Source organism: Halichoerus grypus, chromosome 2 (assembly GCF_964656455.1).
Source record: "Halichoerus grypus chromosome 2, mHalGry1.hap1.1, whole genome shotgun sequence".
NCBI classification, from domain to species: Eukaryota; Metazoa; Chordata; class Mammalia; order Carnivora; family Phocidae; genus Halichoerus; species Halichoerus grypus.
In genome coordinates, this window is record NC_135713.1 from 68,482,260 (window position 1) to 68,504,261 (window position 22,002).

General features: G+C 38.2%; 1 protein-coding gene across 3 annotated transcripts in view; it reads right to left on the reverse strand.

Moving 5' to 3' along the window:
- The window catches only part of FER (FER tyrosine kinase), a 418,533-nt gene that overhangs the window by 389,781 nt on the left and 6,750 nt on the right, over positions 1-22,002 (reverse strand). For 2 of the 3 annotated variants that reach the window (XM_036123015.2, XM_078066949.1), the window contains exon 2: positions 9,818-9,963. The exons of the other annotated variant lie outside the window; for it this stretch is intronic. The gene's annotated coding sequence lies outside the window, so the exon portion shown is untranslated. The remainder of the gene's footprint in view (positions 1-9,817; positions 9,964-22,002) is intronic. 3 annotated transcript variants of the gene reach the window in all.

The following is a 22,002-nucleotide window of genomic DNA, read 5'->3' on the forward strand; positions in this document are numbered from 1 at the left end:
TCTCCCTCTGACCCTCCCCCCTCTCATGTACTCGCTCTCTCTCATTCTCTCTCTCTCAAATAAATAAATAAAATCTTTAAAAAAAAAAAAAAAAAAAAGTTAATTCAAATGAAACGGCACTGGATTGTCCAGCCAGCCTACTAATGGATGATAATATTCCACTGAAAAGGAACACTATACAAGCTATATACAAATGAACAACATGTTTGTTTTTGAATGAACTGTTTTTTAATTTTAAAAATGTATTTGAAGTACTGACATTTAAAATTATTTGCCAAGAGCAGAATTATTAGCAGAATTTGTTTTCTTTGTTTTAAAATAATAATATACATCAACAAGTATGTATTGAGTAACCATGGGAGAGACACTGTTAGGGGTACAAAGATAAGTAAAATTTGCATTACTACCTTCAAATACTTACAGTATATTAAGAATAAATAGACTTCATATGTAACAATGATACAATTCATTCAAAATTCATTCAGCCACACGTATTGAACATCTATGTGTCAGACGTATTTCTCAGTGCCAGGAATATCAAGACCCATAAGATTACAGTCCCTATTCTCAAAAGCCCACAATTTACTAAGGGTGACAAACATGGAAACAAACAAATGCCATATAATTCAACAGGTTCACAAGTATAAATGTGTTATAAACTTGGTGGGGATACACAAGTAGCATGCATATTTCTAGAGGCCATCAAGGAGGGCTTCACAGAATATAAAAGCATAAGGTATAAAGTGCTACAAAGACATAGAGAAAAGGAAAGAGCACAGCTGATTAGGGGAGCTCAAAAACTCTTTATTAAGAAGAGAACATCACATCACAATATATACATGTATCACACAGTACACCTGAAACACACACAGTGTTATATGTCAATTATACCTCAAGAAAGCTGGAAAGCATTTTTTAATTAAAAAAAAAAGAAAGAACATCTCCAACAAGCCCGGAGGGATACCTATGAAAAGGAAAAGAGCACATGCACATGGGTCTATCTGCAAATGTGCACGCAGGAGGTGGCTTTGGGAACAGACAGTCCTGGGTTGAAATGCTAACTCTACCACCTAATAGCTGTAAAACTGCATTTTAATTAACCTTCTGGAAGCCCAGTTTTCTGATCTTTAAAATTGGGATAGTAATACCTACTTTGCAGGGTTGTTATGAAGGTTAGATGAGATAAAGTATATAATGTGCCTGGCTTTGGAGAGACTTATTAAAAAAGTAATCATTACTAATAAAGCATGAGAGAGAGAGACAGCATCTCCACACAAGACAGGACATAGAAGAGCAAGTGATGAAGGAGGGTTACTTTCCAAGTAGAAGTTTAAACATAAGCAAGGTTACACAGGTGGGAAAATGCGGGACATGTTGGTGAAACACTGTTAATCTGAAGGAAAACAGGGTAACAAAGATTAAAAATATTAAGTATGGCTACAATGCATACTACCCTGTATGGTCTAAATTCTAGAAATATAACCATAATCTAGATATCTCTTAACCTTTTACTCTTCCTAAGTGATTAATTATTATAAAAGAGCTCAGTGTTCCAATTAAGGTCAAACAATTTTTTTCCCTTCAAAGAGAGTAGCAATACAGGAAGAAGTCAAAATAATTTCAAATTCCATATATGTACTTCAGGTTCATTAAAGACATACAGTAGCAGAATGGCAACCAAGAAGGTTTCATAAATTATAATCCAAATGAACTAAGCCAAAGCCAGTTTCTACCTGCAATGACACAGCCTCTCAGAGAACCTGAATTAGACGAACCTCATGCCACTGTTGAGAACATGGAGGAAATTCAGTTCCATTCTTGACTTCTTTTTTTTTTTTTTTTTTTTTAAAGATTTTATTTATTTATTTGAGAGAGAGAGAATGAGAGACAGAGAGCATGAGAGGGAGGAGGGTCAGAGGGAGAAGCAGACTCCCTGCCGAGCAGGGAGCCTGATGCGGGACTCGATCCCGGGACTCCAGGATCATGACCTGAGCCGAAGGCAGTCGCTTAACCAACTGAGCCACCCAGGCGTCCTTGACTTCTTTTTATAATTCAGTCTTTTCCGAAAAGGCAAGGCCTAATCCCCACTCCTGCTCCATCCTTTCTCTAAAGTCATATCTTTCCAAATTGTTCTTCTAGAATTCCATTCAGTCTGTAAACAAATTTCCCTAAATCTCTACCCTTCAACTGCTTACTCTATCTGAAACCTGGATCCCCAAAAACATAGTGCTCACAGGTGGAGGCCACACCCTCCCTACATGGTACCAACCATAGCCATGGGGCTGAGGGGGTGGAAGGATGGGTAACATTATCCTTATTCCTTAGTGCCATGTCCAAATCACTGCTCTTCCAATCTCATTCAAAATCTCTTCTTATTCAGCTTTACAAGTCCTACCCCACCCAGTTTTGTTGTCTCCAAATCTTCCTTTCAGTCTCCATTTGCCCCCAGATCTTATTCTCTAACCCAATTCTTATCTTCATCCATGGAGATTTTAACCTCTATAGTCTTTCTCTTCTCCAAAGATCCAGTCAATCCAACTTCATTTCAACCATCCACTGCTATCGCCCATAGCCTAAATCCTAAACTGTTTCATCTCTCCAACAGTAAATTTTAATATTCTAGCTTTAGGCCATAACTTACTATGTGCCATCTCTCTGGTACTATTAACTGTTACTATACGTACTCTTCAACCTCAAAAAGATCTCCAGCCATCCACTGACTGAACTATATTCCCTAAAATTTATCAGGACCCCCATATTCTCTCCCTTTTAGGCTGATGCCACTGATCATCCAGAACTGGGATATTTTTAAGTAAAATGGGGTGCTACTCTTTATTAGTCCAGGACAAGAGATATAAACCTGGACTGTCCCAGGCAAACTGGGGCATGTAACCCCCCTACTTCTTTCCCTACACTTACTAAATTAACTGACTTCTCCTGACCTTCTGTCTTTCTATTGCATTTGTCCTAACAACCTTCAGCTCCCAGTCAATCCTTCTTCATTTCCTCTAGCCATTTTTTTAAAAAAGCTTAGCTAATCAGTACTTCAGGATTGTGTTCATATCGCCTCCTCCAGGCAGGCTTCTTGGCCTCTACTCTTTGTTATCATAGCATTCAGTAATGACAGTGTGTCCTATTCATGACTGTATCTTCACGTACTCAATAAATCTTAAAGTTTTACTCTATCTCTTGTGTGTTTATTCTATAATGCATCATATGAAAAATGACTACTTTTATAATTTCATATAGGTTAAACAAGTCAAAAAGAAGTACTTCTAAATTAACAGCAATTATACTAATAAAAACTAGCAGATATTTTTCTTACTCTGAGCTCCTTAAATTTTATCTTCCCTATACATTTAATTACTCTGGTTTTAGGCTATTAGTCTCTGCTGGTGTTTCTGTCCTTCTATATAGCCAATAAATTTTGGAATTATATGGAGCATAGGTAAAACTCAAAGGATAAGTAGGGAAAGCAAATTTCAGAACGTGTACATCAAGGATCCTATTTTTAAAATTACACAAACATAAACATGTGTTTTTAAATATATATATATATTTTGGAAGTCCAAATTCATAAAAATCAAACTGTTAACATTAGCTACTTTTGAAGACTGAGACCTGGAATAGTGAGAAGAATGTCACTTTCTATTTTATGTATTCCTAGTTTGTATTTTTATCATAAGTATGTATTTGTTTTATAATGCAAAAAAAAAGGAAAAGAAAAGACTTCCTAACAAACTTTTTTTTAAAGACTTATTTATTTACTAGAGAGAGAGAGTGCACGAGCATGTGAGGGGAGGGACAGAGGGAGAGAATCTTCAAGCAGACTCCCCACTGAACACAGTCTGATGCTGGGCTCAATCCCACGACCCATGAGATCATGACCCAAGTCAAAACCAAGAGTCAGACACTTAACTGACTGAGCCACCCAGGCGCCCCCCAACAAACATCTTAAAACTGAATATTACTTAAAATCAAATTTCACAGATGGAATGCTTAATAATAAAAATTTTTGCTCTTTCAAATATATTTATTTAGAAAATGACAAAGGTGCTTACATCATGATAGTTACTTCTCTGAAAAATCTCCCAATTATATTCCCACTCATAGAGTGCTCTGGTTTCATTTCTGTCCCTCTCCTAGGCTCCTGAACAAATTCCAGCTCTAAATGAGCACCTCAACAATGAATTGATCAAATCAGATCCAACCATTACTTGTGGTTGCCCAGCAAAGGAATCTGTCTTTTTGCACTAGGTCTTAGTAAAAGTCCTCCATTCATTCATTCATTTATTCATCCAATAAGTATTTATTCAATGTCTACAATATGCCAGACACTGAGTGAGGTCCTGGGTACACAGAGATAAAAAAAAAAATACTGATCACAGGGAGGGAGCTTATTAAGGAAAAGCAGTTCTAACACACAGCAATAATTGCTATAAGGAATCCCCGCACAAAGTATAGTAGAAGCACAAGTATAATCTAAGCCTGGCTGGAACAAAAAGAAATAAAAGACTTCACAGACCTCCCTAAACCACCATGAGTAGTCCCTTCCTCACTGACACTTTCTTCTATCCTCTCAACCAAAATATGAACCTCCCCTCTCTAAAAATGCTACTTAAAAGTTACCTCCTACTGCTTCTCCCCAAACTACCACTTGTTCCTAAATGCCATAAAATGCTTAAAGAAAAACCAACCAAATCTTGAAACTCAAAAGCAAGCAAGGAAAGAAGGAGAACACTCACTGAATGCCAGCTCTACTCAAGTACCACAGCGAGCAGGTACTTAAATCTTTCCTCATCGTGCCTAGCTCTGGTTGTCTCTACTACTGTGCTTGTTTATCATTTGCATTTTAATCTGCTTCCTGCTTGAAACTGTGCATTTTTCAAAGACAAAACCTTAGACTGCTGCTGCTTTATAATGTCCATGGTGACTAGATATACATTCCTAGGTATAACCAACTGGTTAGAAGGTGGGGGTGGGTAACGGTGGGTAGTAGAGGAACTCCTTCAGACTTCTGTCATCTTAAATGAATTTCAATCGCTGACTAGTGTCAGTGGATCAAATACAACATAGATCTCCTGGTTTTCTTGTCCTTAATTTAATGCAACCAAATGTAAAAACCTCAGTGAATGTCTACTTAATGATGGGATGATGGTCTTTTAAAAAAAAAAAAAGCTTGGAATAAACAATTTTATCTCCAGCAACCTCAGAGAAATGGAAGGAAAGAAGCAAATTGTAAATAAGTTTTGGATGAATAATGTTCTAAGAAACCAGGCAATTCCCAAGGGGCACCTGGGTGGCTCAGTCGTTAAGCGTCTGCCTTCGGCTCAGGTCATGATCCCAGGGTCCTGGGATCGAGCCCCGCATCAGGCTCTCTGCTCCGTGGGAAGCCTGCTTCTCCCTCTCCCACTCCCCCTGCTTGTGTTCCCTCTCTCGCTATGTCTCTCTCTGCCAAATAAATAAATAAAATCTTTAAAAAAAAAAAAAAAAAAGAAACCAGGCAATTCCCAAGAGAGATAATAAGTATACACAAACTATATCTCTTAAAGAAAATATAAATCATGAAAAACAAAAAAGAGGGACTGTTCAAAATTAAAAGAAAATAAAAAGACATAAGAATCAAATGCAATGCATGAAACCTGATTGAATCCTGGATCCAGAAATCTCAGGAAAAATTTTAGGGACAGTTGGGGAGATCTGAATAAGGACCATTAACTAAAGATATTCTTAAATTAATGTTAATTTTCCTATATGTGATATTGATATTATGACCATGCAGGAAATTGTCCATGTTCTTAGGATACGCATGATAAAAACTTTATATTATCATAATCTCTTTAATATAGTTTCAAATAATTTTAAAAATATATAAATAGGGGCACCTGGTGGCTCAGTGGGTTAAGCAGCTGGCTCTTGATTTTGACTCAGGTCATGATCTCAAGGTCCTGGGATCCAGCCCCGAGCTGGACTCTGCCTCAGTGCAAAGTCTGCTTGAGATCCTCCCCCTTTGCCCCTCCCCCCCGCTTGCGCACATGTGCTCGCTCTCTCTAAAATAAATAAATAAATCTTCAAAAAATATATATATATAATATATATAAATCTTTAAAATATGTATATATATAAAGAGAAAATGTGGCAAAATGTGAACAATGAGTGAATATAGGTGAAAGGTAATATGGGTGTTCACTGTCCTATATTTTCCATTGTTCTGTAGCACTGAACTTTATCATAATGAGATGTTGAAGGGATGGGAAGATAGAAAGCATGAGAGGAGGCCAGCTGGAATGAAACATAAGGAGTACAAGCAGCATTAGTCTCAGCAAAAGTGAAAATTAGCTGTGTGATTCTGGGTAGGTCACAGAACCTCTCTAGGTCTCAGCTGAAAGAGGAGGAAATAGATGACTTCCAAGTCCTTCCATCTACAAATTTCCATTATTCTAATTCTACTACTACTTCTTAGCTCTAGAACCCAAAAGATAACTATACACAAAGTGGAAAAATACATTGGACTATTCTAAGGATAAAATGAAGTATTTAAAACAGCTAGCCAAATGCCTGTCACATGTAACACAAACAATAAATAGTAATTCCTCTCTTTTGAGAAAATATCTTTAAAATTCTTCATCAAAAAAAAAAAAGAAAGAAAGATAGGACTACTAATTAACTTAAAAGAAATAAGCAACACAGGGGGCGCCTGGGTGGCTCAGTCCTTAAGCGTCTGCCTTCGGCTAGGGTCATGATCCCAGGGTCTTGGGATGGAGCCCCGCATCGGGCTCCCCGCTCTGCGGGGAGCCTGCTTTCCCCTCCCCCACTCCCCCTGCTTGTGTTTCCTCTCACTCTCTCTCTCAAATAAATAAATAAAAATCTTAAAAAAAAAAAAAAAAAAGAAAGAAAAGAAATAAGTAACACAGAATTGGAAAGATTTATTTTAATATCTATTCAATTTCAGTTTGCACCTAAAATATCTATCCCAAGAGGCAGAATATATACTCTGATGAAGCTACAAAAAGAAAAACCATAATAAATGAACCTCCTAAGAGTTTAGACAAGCTGCATGCTTTCAAGTGAACACAGTATGATATACATCTAATGATAGTATGCTCCAGAATTTGCAAAATAAAATAACAATAAAATTATATATCAGAATTTTGGGTAACAGTCTGAGAATATTTCAGACTAGCTTATAATTTTTAAGACATCTCTTTTAAAAAGACAGCATAGGGGAGAAGGCTTAAAATTCAATATCAAAGTAGGGTCGCCTGGGTGGCTCAGTCAGTTCAACGTCGGACCCTTGGTTTCAGTTCAGGTTGTGATCTCAGGCTCGTGTGATGGAGCCCCACATCTGGCTGCACACTCATCTCCGAGACTCCTTGAGGTTTTTTCTGCCTCTCCCTCTGCCCCTCCCACTCTGCTCCGCCTCCTGCTTGCACATGCGCACACACAGCCTCTCTCTCTCAAAAATAAATAAAATCTTTTTTAAAAATTCAATACAAAGTATAGCCAGTTATTTTCACTTCCAAGAAGATTCTGAAGTCAAATGAAATTAAAGTCATAATTAATTAAAAGTCATATAAATTAAAAGGAACCGCACAAGGAGTACAGTCAATGATATTATAAGAGCATTGTGTGGTGACAGATGGAGTAGCTACACTTGTGCTGGGTATAGCATAATGTATAAACTTGTCAAATCATTCTGTTGTACACCGGAAACTGATGTAATACTGTGTGTCAACTACGCTCAAAAAAAATTTTTTTTTAATAAAATAAAAATAAAAACAAAAAGTCATATAAATTAAATTTCAGGGGAAAAAGCAAAACAAAGTATTAACCAGAACATATGACAAACTTGCTAGATGGTTTTATTTCCAGCATAACATTATTTCTAACATTATAATTAATTTCCCTTTTGGTGAAATAACCAATCTTTAACATAATGGGAAAGATAGTTGTCTAAAAGGTTTCTGGGCATGACGCCAGCATCCACCCAGTTGCTCAAAACCCAAAAATCTTGGAGTCATCCTTGGGAATGTTCTGTTTCCATACCCAAACTATTCAAAGTCCCACAAATTCTGATTCAGATACATTTCAAATCCATCCATCTCTCAGGTTGCTAGCACCTTCTCAGGCCACCACTATCTCACCTCAGCTCCTGAAACTGCCAGCTTGCACTTTCACCCAGCAGTCCATTCCTTACACAGCAGCTCAAATGATGATATCATTTAGAATTAAAATACAAGCTTCCTACCAAACCCTTCAAAGCCCTGCATATTTCTTTTTTTTTTTTTAAGATTTTCTTTATTTATTTGATAGACAGAGACAGCGAGAGAGGGAACACAAGCAGGGGGAGTGGGAGAGGGAGAAGCAGGCTTCCCACTGAACAGGGAGCCTGATTCGGGGCTTGATCCTGGGATCGTGACCGGAGCTGAAGGCAGACACTTAATGACTGAGCCACCCAGGCAGCCCAAAGCCCTGCATATTTCTGTAACCTCTTCTTACCCATCTCTGCCTCTCTCACTAAGTCAGCCACACTGGGGTTTTTTCTGTTCCTCAAACTCACCAAACTTTCCTGCTCCAAAGTCTTTGTACCCACTATTCCTTCTTTCCCTCTACCGCCTCCAGCTTTATTAAGGTATTATTGACATATAACATGTGTAAGTTTTAAGGTATACAATGTGATGATTGGATCTATGCATATATTACAAAATGACTACCCCAATAAGGTTAGTTAACATCTCTATCTCTTCATGTAATTATAATTGTGTGCGTGTGAACGTGGTGATAACATTTAAGATCTATTCTCTTAACAAATTTTAAGTACATAATACAGTATTGTTAATTATAGTCACCAAGTTGTGCATCAGATCCCCAGATCTTATTTATCTTACAGCTGAAAGTTTGTACCATTTAACCAGCATCTCCCCATTTCCCCTACTCCTCAGCTTCCCCTACTCCTCAGCTGCACCATTCGACTCTATTTCTAGGAGTTGGGCTTTTTAAGATTTCACGTATGAGTAAGAACATATAGTATTTGTCTTTCTCTGACTTATTTCACTCCACTATTCCTTCTAATGAGAATGCTTTCCCCACCAAAAATACCATACACAGACACACACACACACACCACCTACTCTTGAAATAGCTCCTTCTCATATATAGGTTCATCTTAAATATCAACTCCTTTTGTGACCACCCTATCTAAAGTAGCTCCTACCTCATTATCTCCAAATTATCTGCTTTTTTGCTTTCCTTCAAAAAAGTTTATTATAATTCATAATTATTTTGTCAGTTTATTTTTAAACCTGCCCCCCCACTTTAAAATACAGCTGTAAGGATGGAATATCCAGTTCATTCATCATCATATCCCCAGAAGCAGCAAACTGTCTGATATGTAATAGAAGTCTATCACTGTACAGCAAACAAATGAATGAAATAGTAAATGAATATATGACTGTACTAAACAAATGCTATTAATGGAAATACAGAAACTAGAGGAGGAGTGACTGAGAAGAAAATAAGATATACTCAGTTTGGTGCCATGTGGTTGAAAATACAGGACTAGTGGACACACAGGCTGGAAAGGGTTATGGATTGGAATTCTGCTGAATGTAAATGCTAGTTGAGAAAAAACAATAATTACATTGCAAATGAGATAGAATTCAGCAGGATAAATGACAAGCAAAAATACATAAAACAAATATGAAATGATTGTGTAGGTAAAATAATCTAACATAAACACTACAAAATCAAGAGAAGTCAAAACTGTCTCACAGTTTCAGTTTTTAGTAATTCACTAAGAAGAGTAAAGTAATCCTACCTTACTACTATTCATTGCTGGTCATATCTCAGCTAAAGTAGCAGGTCCATGTTGAAGGATTACACATTGGGGATGAGGAAGACACTTGAGAAAATGTGCAGTAAAGTCTCACGGGAATGACCACAGGTCTGGCCAGAAAACATGAGCTGCAAGAAGAAATTCAAGGAGTCAGAAACGTTAACGGCAGAGAAAAAGTGAAAATGTGCACATGGAGTATAGTAGGCTACTACTGGAAATTAACTGTGACAGTGTCTCAGAGTCACCACATGAAGAATAAGAATGCTATATTTACCTAACTTTTCCACCCCCTGCTTACGCTCTCCCATTTCTTTCCACAACTTTCTCGATGTGTAACGCATCTTACCTTCTCCCCTAATCTATTCCGTTTTGAATAGGTAATTCATGTTTTTCTCCATTTTCATAGCATAAAAATCATTTTGAGTTTGAAGCATATCAAAAGAAGCAAGTGCATTTGTTAAAATATTATTACAGCCTAAAGAAGTAATTAACTATGTAAGAAAAACTCTCAAAGGCTGGTAAGGTTTGGGAAAGATTCTCCCAGCATATATGCATTTTCTTTAATATGCCTTAGCATGCCAAAGCCTGACTCCTCTGTCAGCTGTTCTCTCAATTCTTGTCACTAGGAGAATTTCTAAGGTGCTTCTTGGTCACTGGCTCTCTTCTTAATCACTGATGTCAATATATGTCGTTTACAGCTCTGTCACCACGCCTCATTTTCTGCCTCAGGCCCTTGTATGTCTAATCCCGACTTCTTGGTTATAAGAATGTTTGCTTTTTCTGTTTCCTGTCATTTCCCCCACTTCACTGACTTTCACAATAATCAGAGGACATTTCATGGGGGTTACCAATAAGATTACTCCTTCCCTCTGGTCAGGAAATTGGCCAAAGTATGTAAGGAATATCTTCCAAGTCTCCCACTCTTCTAAGCTTTTTACTCATTTCCAAAAAGATTCCTTCTTGGCCCCCCAGATAAGTATATGCTCTCCTGTAGATTTGGCAAGGTTCCCAAAGCTAGAACTGGTTGGAAATCTAATCTACATATAATGAGAGTATTATTACATCCCTCTTCTTCCGTTAAACTGTGACATGATTGAGAACAGGGATTATCATCTTACTATAGCCAGCATCCTACACAATCCCTGGAACATTGTAGCCACCAAACAAGTGAGTACCAAATGAACAAATTTCCAAGGTAAATTATGGCTTTCCCTGACTTGTACACTTCGGTGTAAAGTAGGACTTTAACAAGAGTTTTTACATTAAATGGTAAAATTCATGACTTTAAATGATACTTAAATATGAAAATTTTAATCATGCTGCTGTCAATAGCTTATCTTCAGTTAAGCCCCTTAGATATAATACAGTAAACAGTGTTACTTATAAAGATTTCCAAAGAACTAAATGTATGAGTGTGTACAAAAATGTACATATTACATATGTTAGCGAATTCCACTCCAGGGACAGACCCCAAAATTACTGAACTATCCATTTAATTTGAAATGTTTTAGCCACTTCTCTATCAGCAAGGTCAGCTGAGAATACCTAGAATTTCACATTCTGGTCTTTCACTGTGATATAGAAACAGTTATTTTCAAAGACCTAAGAACAAGAAAGGTAACTATTCAACTAAGATTCCATGCCCAACACTGAGCAGTGCAGTGGCAAGTGTCTTGCTCAAGGAAGCTAGTCAAAGCACCCATCTGTTATTTATGTGTCACTCTCCAACACAACATGTTTCTATAATTTTTATTTTTCAATGAAAAAACCCTATCTTCCATATGATACTGAAATAGTTTGGGTTAAAAATAAGTAACAACTACCTTGGTGGCATTTCTAAACGGAACATTTCTTTCATTAAACTAATATAAACCATTGAATAAAAACTATATTCCTTATGTTACCTCAAAGATACAATCATCCTCATCAGAACTCAGCAAAGATTCCTAGAGACAAGTTGAAAATGCGTAGTAACTACTTTCTAGTGCACCTTAATCTTCCCCACCAACTTCCCCAACCACATAGGCTACCATCTTTAACTCACAATCATAGTAAAAATATAGTTCCTATTCCTTAACTATGCTTCTCTTCATGAGGTAAGAGGGGTGCCTAGGGTGCAAAATTTATGGAGACATTCACTCTCAGGGTCATACCCTGTAGCTGCATGACCCTGAAAGCCAGTCATGTGTGTTAGGCATCTCCCTTGCCTCTCATGCTCATGGTGCATACTTCTCTTTCTTACTTCTACCCCTCCTACTTCTCTAAATAACACCCAATTGTGATTAACCAAAATTTAATTCTGGTAAGCCAAATATCTAAAATGAAGCGATAAATTTAAATATAATTTTACATCCATTTAAAATCATGTTTTCACAAAAAATTTCTTGTTTGTGATGTGATTTTGGATGAAAAATAGATGAGGCAGTAATGCCTCACGGATTCAAAATAAGAATTCCTGAAATAGGTTCCTGAAATAAGCACAAAGTTCCTAGAATAGGTACATAACCCAGGCCTGGACAATCAGCATATTTCCCTCCCCAAGCAGTAGTTCAGGAATGGGTATGTGATCCAATTGGACAACTAAAACTCAATCCCAAAATTTTTGCCAGAACTCATTAGGAAGTTCTCTTTTGGCTGAGGTTGTTAAACTGAAAGAACATGGTAGATACCAACTTGTCAGAGAGCCAACCCAGAGAAAACAAAAGCCAAGAGATGGAAAGAGAAATGAAAACTCTGAAAATATTTTGTCCCCAGAGCTAATCACACCTGAGTTCAGGTGAATTCAGGTGTGAATAGATGTAGCTGCTAGAATTTTAGAATTGCTGTTGAGAAACAATTCTCTCTGGATTTCCCAGGTTCCTGCACATCAGAGGCTTCTGAGCAAAAGGTACTATAAGAATAATTGCATAATATCCAGCCTTGGAAGCTAGAGAGTGTGTCTCCCTAAAGATAGAGACCTCCAATGAGCTTTGGCAAAATAAAGCCCTCTCCCTACCTCCCCTGGAAGATATTTACCTATATTCCTTTTTTTCTCATATTTCTTATGTTACTTTATATATTTTTTCTGATATTTACTTGTATTCTAGGGCACTAAACCTAAAGACACTTTCCCATTCTCCTCTGGAGAGATTTGCTTAATGAATAATCTCTTTCCCTCCGGAGGGTAATTTCAGTCCCACAACTGTTTCAGACTTAATAGTTACATGTGGCAATAAATTACTTTTTTAAATTAATTCATTCAACAAATATTTGCTGAGAGCCTACTAAGCTATGTACCCTGCACTTTCGTACAAAACATCTCAGACAAAAATTCCTCCCTCATGGAGATTGTATTCTACAGAGGAAACAAAACACAAAATAAATACATAAAATATATAGTATAAAGTCCTGATAAGTGTTACAAAGAAAAAGCAGGAAGAAGGCCTGGGTCCATTGGTTAAGTGTCCCACCCTTGGTTTTGGCTCAGATCATGATCTCAGAGTCCTGAGAGAGAGCCCCGCACGTCAAGCTCCATGCTCAGTGCAGAGTCTGCTTGAGACTCTCTCTCTCTCTGCCCCTACCCCCCACACTCTTTCTCTTTCTCTCTCTAAAATAAATGAATAAATCTGAAAAAAAAAGAAAATGGCATCCAAGATGGCAGAGGAGTAGGAGACCTTAGTTTTGTCTGGTCCCAGGAATTCAGCTAGATCTATCAAATCATTCTGCAGTCAAATGCTCTACCACTGAGCTATATCCCCTATCAAGTCATTCTGAACATCTGCGAACTCAACCAGAGATAAAAGAATAGTTACAACTCTACAATTAGAAAAGCGACCACTTTCTGCAAAGTAGGAGGTGCAGAGAAGTGAATCTGAGGCGATATATGGGAAGATAAACGGGGGTGGGAGCCTCCCTAAGCTGGGTACCGGAAAGTGATACAGCAGCAGAGCACAAAATCAGAACTTTTAGAAGTCGGCTGCGGTGAGGGATGTCCCCGCCTGAAAGGTGCTCAGGTGGTGAAGTGGGGCAGAATCCTAAGTGGGACAGTGTGGTTTCAGGACCCTCAGGGTCACAGGGAGACCAGGAGTACATGAGTGCAGCAGAGCTCCCAGGCATCAGAGCAGGGAAGCTGGCTGCTATCACCGAGCCCAGGAGTGGGCTCTCAGCTCTGGGTTGCCATAAACCAGGAACCACAGTGGCACGGTCAGGTGACTGCTCTCCAAGCAGGGGCCCAGCAAGCAGCAGAACCATGGGGAGACGCCCTTCTCTCCCCCCACAGGAGTGACACAGATGCACGCTACAGGAGTCTGCAGGGTTTGAAGAATCAAAGTGGGGTCATGAGCCTGAGATAGAAATGCTGGGTCAGGGGCTGGGTGAGCATGGAGATAGGAATGATTGACTGCTTTCCCCTGAGGGCGCACTGAGCAGTGGGGCCCCGAGCTCTCAGCTCTGGGGCTGGAGATTGGGAGGCCGCCATTTTCATTCTCATCCTCTAAAGCTGCGCGGAAAGCCTTTAGGAAACAAAAGCCACTTAGGGCAATCCAGAGTCACTTACACTTAGCCTGGCCCCCTGGCAAGGGTGGTGCAATTCCGCCAGGGTCAAAGACACCTGAGAATCAGTGCAACAGGCCCCTCCCCCAGAAGACTGGCAAGAACATATGGCTAAGACCAAGTTTACCCATCACACAGAACTGCAAAACTCCAGTGCTAGGGGAAAATAGTATTAGAATTCATGGGTTTTTTCTCATGGTTCTTTAGTCTTTCATTTTTAATTTTTTTTCGCTTTCTTTTTCAACCAATTTCTTATTTTATCAACTCTAAGTCTTTTTTAACTTTCATTTTTACAGTTATATTCTATCCTTTCATTGTATTTTCTTTTTTTTCTTTTTTTCTTTTTTTAAGATTTTATTTATTTACTTGACACAGAAAGAGAGAGGGAGAGAGCAAGCACAAGCAGGGGGAGCAGCAGAGGGAGAGGGAAACAGGCTCTCTGCTGAGCAGGGAGCCCTATGTGGGGCTCAATCCCAGGACCGCAGGATCATGACCCAAGCCGAAAGCAGCTGCTTAACCAACTGAGCCACCCAGGTGCCCCTAATTTTCTTTTTTTATATATATGGGTTTTTTTCCTTTACAATTTTGTGATGTAGTTTCTTCTAACAAACTGACCAAAATACACCAAGAATCTAGTGTATTGCTTCTGTTCTCTTCGCCTATTTATATTCTTTTTTGTCTTTTAATTTCCATTTTTACAGTTACATTCTATCCTTTCATTGTATTTAATTTTATTTTTGTACATATATAAGTTTTTCTTTCTTTACAATTTTGGGATCTAGTCTTCTAACAAACAGACCAAAATACACACAGGATCCAGTGTATTGCTCTGTTCTGTTCACCTGATTATATTCTTTCTTTTTTTTTTTTTTTAATTTTATTTTTTTCAGTTTCAAGTCTCTTCTGATTTGTTTAGTGTCTATTTCTCTGGGGCCATTTTAGTATTTTGTTCTCTTGTTCATCTATTCTTCTCTGGACAGAATGACAAGATGGAAAAACTCCCCTCAAAAAAGAGAACAAGAGGAAGTACTGACTGGCCAGGGACCTAATCAGTATGGATATAAGTAAAATGTTGGAATTAGAATTCAGAATAACGATTATAAAGATACTAGCTGGGCAGGGGCACCTGGATGGCTCAGTCGGTTAAGTGTCTGCCTTTGGCTCAGGTCATGATCCCAGGGTCCTGGGATCGAGCCCCACATCAGGCTCCCTGCTCAGTGGGGAGCCTTCTTCTCCCTCTCCCTCTGTCCCTCCCCCTGCTTGCGCTCTCTCTCTCTCTTTCACTCACTCGCTCTCTATCTCAAATAAATAAAATCTTTTAAGAAAAAAAAGATACTAGCTGGGCTTGAAAAAAGCATAGAAGACACTAGAGAATCCTTTTCAGGGGAAATAAAAGAACTAAAATCTAATCAAGTTGAAATAAAAAAGGCTATCAATGAGATGCAATCAAAAATGGAGGCTCTAATTGCTAGGATAAATGAGGCAGAAGAGAGAATTAGTGATATAGAAGATAAAATGATGAAAAATAAGGAAGCTGAAAAAAAGAGAGATAAACAACTACTGGATCATGAGGAGAGAATCTGAGAGATTAAGTGATACCATAAAGCAAAATATTAGAATAACTGGGATCCCAGAAGAAGAGAAAAGAAAGGGGGAAGGGCAGAAGGTATAATGGAGCAGATTATAGCTGAGAACTTCCCTAATCTGGGAAAGGAAACAAGCATTCAAGTCCAGGAAGCACTGAGAACCCCCCTCAAAATCAATAAAAATAGGTCAATACCTCAAAATATAACAGGGAAAAATAAAACAAGACGAAATCAGAGAGGGAGACAAACCATAAGAGACTCTTAATCATAGGAAACAAACTGAGGGTTGCTGGAGGGAGGGAGGTAGGGGATGGGGTAACTGGGTGATGGACATTAAGGAGGGTGCATGATGTAATGAGTGTGATGTATTCTATGAGACTGATGAATCACTGAACTCTACCTCTGAAACTAATAATGCACTATATGTTAATTAATTGAACTTAAAGTTTAAAAAAATAATAAAATTAAATTTTAAAAAGAGAAAAGACAAAGCAGAAAAAGGTAACAAGAAGTATGAGAAAGGTAGGCAATTACAAACTGATGTTAATTGATCAAAGACTTAGAACATGGTATTTGAGCCAGGACCTAAGGGAGATAACAAAGGAAATCATATGGATATCTGGAGAAGAGCGCCAGGGTAACAGTAAGTGTGAAGCACTTATTTAAGGACAAGCAAGGAGGCCTGCATGGTAGAAACAATAGAAAACTCTGAGTTCAGAGAAAGATCTTACATGAGGGAAGAAGAGCAGGACCACAAAAACTAGTTCATTATGAGATCTTGAACTTCTACTCTAAGTTACATGGGAAGCCACTGCAAGATTCTGAGGAAAGAAATCATCTCTTACTTTTTAAAAGGATGACACTAATATTCTGAGGCTAATTTCCTGAGAGCCAAAGTAGTAGCGGGGAGCCTTGTTAGAAGTTAAACAGAAGAGAGGACAGATGGTGTGGAACCAGAGTGAACCCCAAACAGAGGTGGTGAGAACTTGGTCAGATTTCATATATATTTTGAAGCCAACAGAATATGCTGAATTATTGTGTGGTAGAAATAAAAGAAAAAGAGTCAAGGATAACTTCAAGGTTTGGGGTCTGATCAAAAACAAGAATGGAAGCCACTTACAGATACGGGAAGGATTAATTTTTTTAACTAGGTTTCTACCACTACAATCTAAAAGAAGCCTGATAAATATAAAATTTATGCCAGAAATCAGGCAATACAAGTAACAGCCCTAAAATGTGGAACTGAGTCAATAATAGAAAGTGGAGGGTATTTGGTATCCCTCTATTGGTAGGATGAGAAGTCAGCAATCCTTAATAAGCAAAGCAGCTGGTAAACTACCACCTCTTGTAAATTGGACTATGCACCTACCAAGGATGGAACTATAGGATACTCATTAAAAAATGTTAGGATGTTGGTATATTGTCAACTATGCAGCAGTCTTCAGTAAGTTAATTCAAAAAAGAAGCACACTTTGAGTGAAGTCCTTTTTTTTTTTTTTTTTAGATTTTATTTATTTATTTGAGAGACAGAGAGAGTACAAGCAGGGGAAGCAGCAAAGGGAGAGGGAGAAGCAGGCTCTCTGCTGAGCAAGGAGCCCACCAGCCAAGGTGGAGCTTGATCCCAGGACATCAGGATCATGACCCGAGCTGAAGGCAGACGCTTAACCGACTGAGCCACTCAGGCCCCCCGAGTAAAGTCTTAATAAAAGAAAATCTTTTAAGTATTTCATTACAAATCCAAGATGGCTGATAATCTTGCAATTTATGGGGATGAAAAATATCCCTAAAGTAAAATTAGAACATTTGACCACACAAAAACAAAATATGAGAGAAGCCTAATGCTCCAGGCTCATCCCCAAGCATCCTAGCAAAGAAGATATTTACCCATGATAAAAAACTATCCACAGGGTGCCTGGGTGGCTCGGTAGTTGAGCGTCTGACTCCTGGTTTCAGCTCAGGTCATGAGATCAAGCCTCGTGTCTGGCTCAGCACTCAGCAGTGGGTCTGCTTGAGATTCCCTTTCTCCCTCTCCCCCCACTCCTGTTTTCTCTCTCTCTCTAAAATACATAAATCTTTAAAAAAAAAAAAAAGAACTATCCACTGTGACACATCCTGGAAGTAGGGACAAATTAGCTCTGAGTTATTACCTAGAGAAGCTGCTCTCAATGGCTAGAAAGAGAAACCAACAAGAAAACTGAGAAAACTAGGATTTGCATGGTTTCTCAACCTCAGTACTACTGGCAATTCTCTGTTGTAGGAGGCTGTCCTGTCCATTGTAGGATGTTTAACAGTATTATTGGGTTCTACCTACACAATGCTAGCAACATCTACCTACTTCCCTATCCCAGCCTCTCATTATGACAACAAAACTATCTCCAGACACTACCAAATGTCCGCTGAGGTAAGAATTGCCCCATGATGTGGAACCACTGGGTTACAGTGATGGACAAATTGTTTAGAGGCATATCAGGCAATGATTTGATTCAAGAACTAGGATTCAGACTTCAGGTACTTGAGAGAAGTTGATCAAATGCAAATAAATAAAACATTAAATTTATAAAAAGTTGTATTGCCTAAGAAACTCCCAACCACTCCCAACAAAGATTTGTTACTGCTCAACCCCTAAGATAGCTCCTGGGACCCCAAAACCTCAAAACAGAAAGTGAGTTGTTGAGGCAATGCAGTCCCCAGTACAAGAATCTCTCAATGCTCATCTTGGCTGTAACTAGGAGAAAAGAAAACAAAAAAGACCTTCCCAGGTGGTAGAACCAAAGAAAGCCATATTGGCTAATCAAAAATCTTCTTCCACTGCCAGGGCAAAGAGTCCTTGCCACACCTGTCCAATGAAATATGCACATGTCATGGAATGGAAAATCTCTGTGCGTTGTTTCTCCTTTTTCTCTTTTCTAATTGAGAGTTTTTATTATCTTTATGCTATTTTTCTTCTACCACTGAACACAGGCTTTATTACAATTAGTTATATTTATCATTTAAACTTAAGTTCCTAGACCCTAAGGTTATCTATTCAAACAGAACTGAGAGAAATTACCCAGAGACGTTAGACTTAAAGTTAGATGCAGTACTTAAATGAGTCTTTGAGTTGCTTTCCTTTGCTGGGGGGCAGGTGGTAAATGCAAATTGGAAGTTGTAAGTGAAAAATTTGCATTAAGTCAGGTAAGGGCATTTTTTTCAAAGTTATATACATGTGGAAGGACATGTATGCACATTGGAATCTCTTGGTTATGCTTGTCCGGTATCCACTGGTCACACTGCAGTCTTTCTTTCAGTGACATCAGTCCACATGATTCAGACCATGTGACTGACCATACTTCCTCTTCCCAGTGCCAGCAGTTAGTACCTGGATCCAGATCTGGCCTACTATCAGACGCTATCCCTCCGACCACACACATCAAGGATGAAAACATGACCCCATTCATTCAATGAGATGTAATCCCAGGATTTATACTAAAACTATGGGTAAGAGAAACGTTTTTTATGTTGGGCCTGCTAAACTGGAAGACTGTAAGCCTAGAGCCATCAGAGGGCTCCACATGGAGAAAATCTACCTGAAAGTACCTGTAACACAAGAGAAAGCCACTGAGTATGTCATGAGACCATTGTTTGAACCTTTAAAACCATCTGCATTTGAAGAAGCACACTCCTGTTTGAGCCAGTGGCCTAAGCTAGTATGGGTTTGGATCTCATGCAACTGAAGGAACTGAAAATTTTCATACTTATCATCAGTTATCAGATAAACTGATAGCTGATTTTCAAATGAAAAAAACTAAAGCTATAAGAGTTAAATTATTTGCCTAAATTTATACAACAAATTACTGGTATTGTAGATTCAACCCTAGGTGGGTCTGGTTCTAATATGAATGCTCTTTCCACATATCAGACTCTCTTTCAGGAAAACAGTCTGAAATTCCTCTTTACTTTATAATTACCTGGAGCCATAAGGTAAGTCCTTACATGGAGTGAGTATTCTATTAACATTTGTGGCATGACCAAAAAAGGAAGAGTCGTATGTCCTCCTGCTCTCTCTGCCACTCCTGTACAAGCCACCTCTTACGTTACACGGAACATTTCTGAATTATTTTTATAATGTAGACCAACTTAAGGACATGTCTATTTCTTTACCACCTTCACCCTCCTCCAAAAACTATATTACTATATATAATAGCAAGTGTCTCTAAGCCAAGCCACTTCAGTCCTAGAATGCCAGTTCCAGCCATAGGGTAAATCAAACCATAGGCTCCAAAGCACAAAAGAGAAATCAGAACCTTAGAAAGAGCCCATCACCAAGGTCTAGCTACTCTTCTGTAATAATTGTGAAAGTCAGAAGAAGATACCTATACCTATAAGTGAGGATACTGCTATTCAAGTTAATATTTTAAGATATTTATAAGAACTACATCAACTTCCAAAAAGTAGCAGCTATTCACAAACAGTCAAATCTCTTTCAAATATTATTAAGGGGGCGCCTGGGTGGCTCAGTTGGTTAAGCGACTGCCTTCAGCTCAGGTCATAATCCTGGAGTCCCGGGATCGAGTCCCGCATCGGGCTCCCTGCTTGGCGGGGAGTCTGCAAATCCTCCTTCTCATGCTCTGTCTCTCATTCTCTCTCTCTCTCAAATAAATAAATAAAATCTTTTAAAAATATATATATATTATTAAGGGTTACAGAGAAGGGAAGTGGGACAGGATTTATGAATATAAGATCCCTGACATTTTCAAGAAATCTGTCTAAAACCATGAGAATTTCTGACAGAGCTGGAACACTCAGTAACAATGCTTCACAAGTCAACTTTTGTTTTCCTAGGAGGTGTGGTGGATTGATTCACAATCAGGTCAAAGACTCACTGGATTCAACATTCCATTTTTACACTTACTCAAAAATATCTACTTTCTGGCTAATATCTACCACTTTCTTAGACTTCTTTACTTTTTCTTTATTTCTAGCAGCTGATTTTTTTTTTCAGGAAATTTTTTTTATAAAGAAAGAATGTTTCATCACTTGACAAAAGTTATAATATAGGACAACCTCAAACAGAAAATAAAGCCAAGACAAGACGTAAACATTGGGCAGTTAGCTAGGGTCATACATATACAAGGGTCTCACTTCCAATAACAATTCTTTGGAGCAAAACTGCAAATATTTCAACATGGACCTTTACAATCACTCCCAGATAGTTGAAACTGCTGTCAAATCCAGGACTGCTAATGGTTTATTATAGACATTTACCATTTGCATTCATTTCAGGTTTAGCATATAAAAAATCTAAGTTCAAACCCCAGTTAACACTTTATAGCTGGGTCTCCTTGGATACAGGTTGTGACCTGACATTGATTTCAGATCACAAAAAGAAAAAACAAGCTATCCAATTTACAGAGTTGTCAAGAAAATCAAAACAAATGCATAAAAAGTGTCTAACACTTTCAGCAGGCATCAAATATTAATGCCCCTTCCCCATAACAGTATCTGAATCCATATAATTTACTCAAAAATTTTACTGACAGAAATTGTTTCTACCTTGAAGTTTAAAATATTCAAGAGGGGAGAAAAAAAAGTAATATATATGAACAAATAATTATAACACAATATGTTATATTATTTATACATATATACGCATACTTGTATATATCAGTAAGAGAAAGAAATCAGTCTCCTGCTTTGTAAAAATTTTCTGTTATATATAAACCTGGATAACGATCCTATAAGGGTACCTGGGTGGCTCAATCGGTTAAGCATCTGCCTTCGGCTCAGGTCATGATCCTGGAGTCCTGGGATTGAGCCCCGCATCCGGCTCCCTACTCAGCTCGGGGTCTATTTCTCCCTCTCCCTCTGCTCCTTCCCCCTGCTCATGCAGTCTCTCTCTCTCAAAAATAAATAAGTAAAATTTAAAAAAAAAAAGATCCTACACTTTGTCCAATGTAACTGTTTGTAAATAATTGGAATAGTAATCTAACAAGTTGCCATTAATAATTATCTGAGACAACTGCGTTGTTTAGATCCCTTTAATTACTTCACTATTGCCAATTTATTCAATAC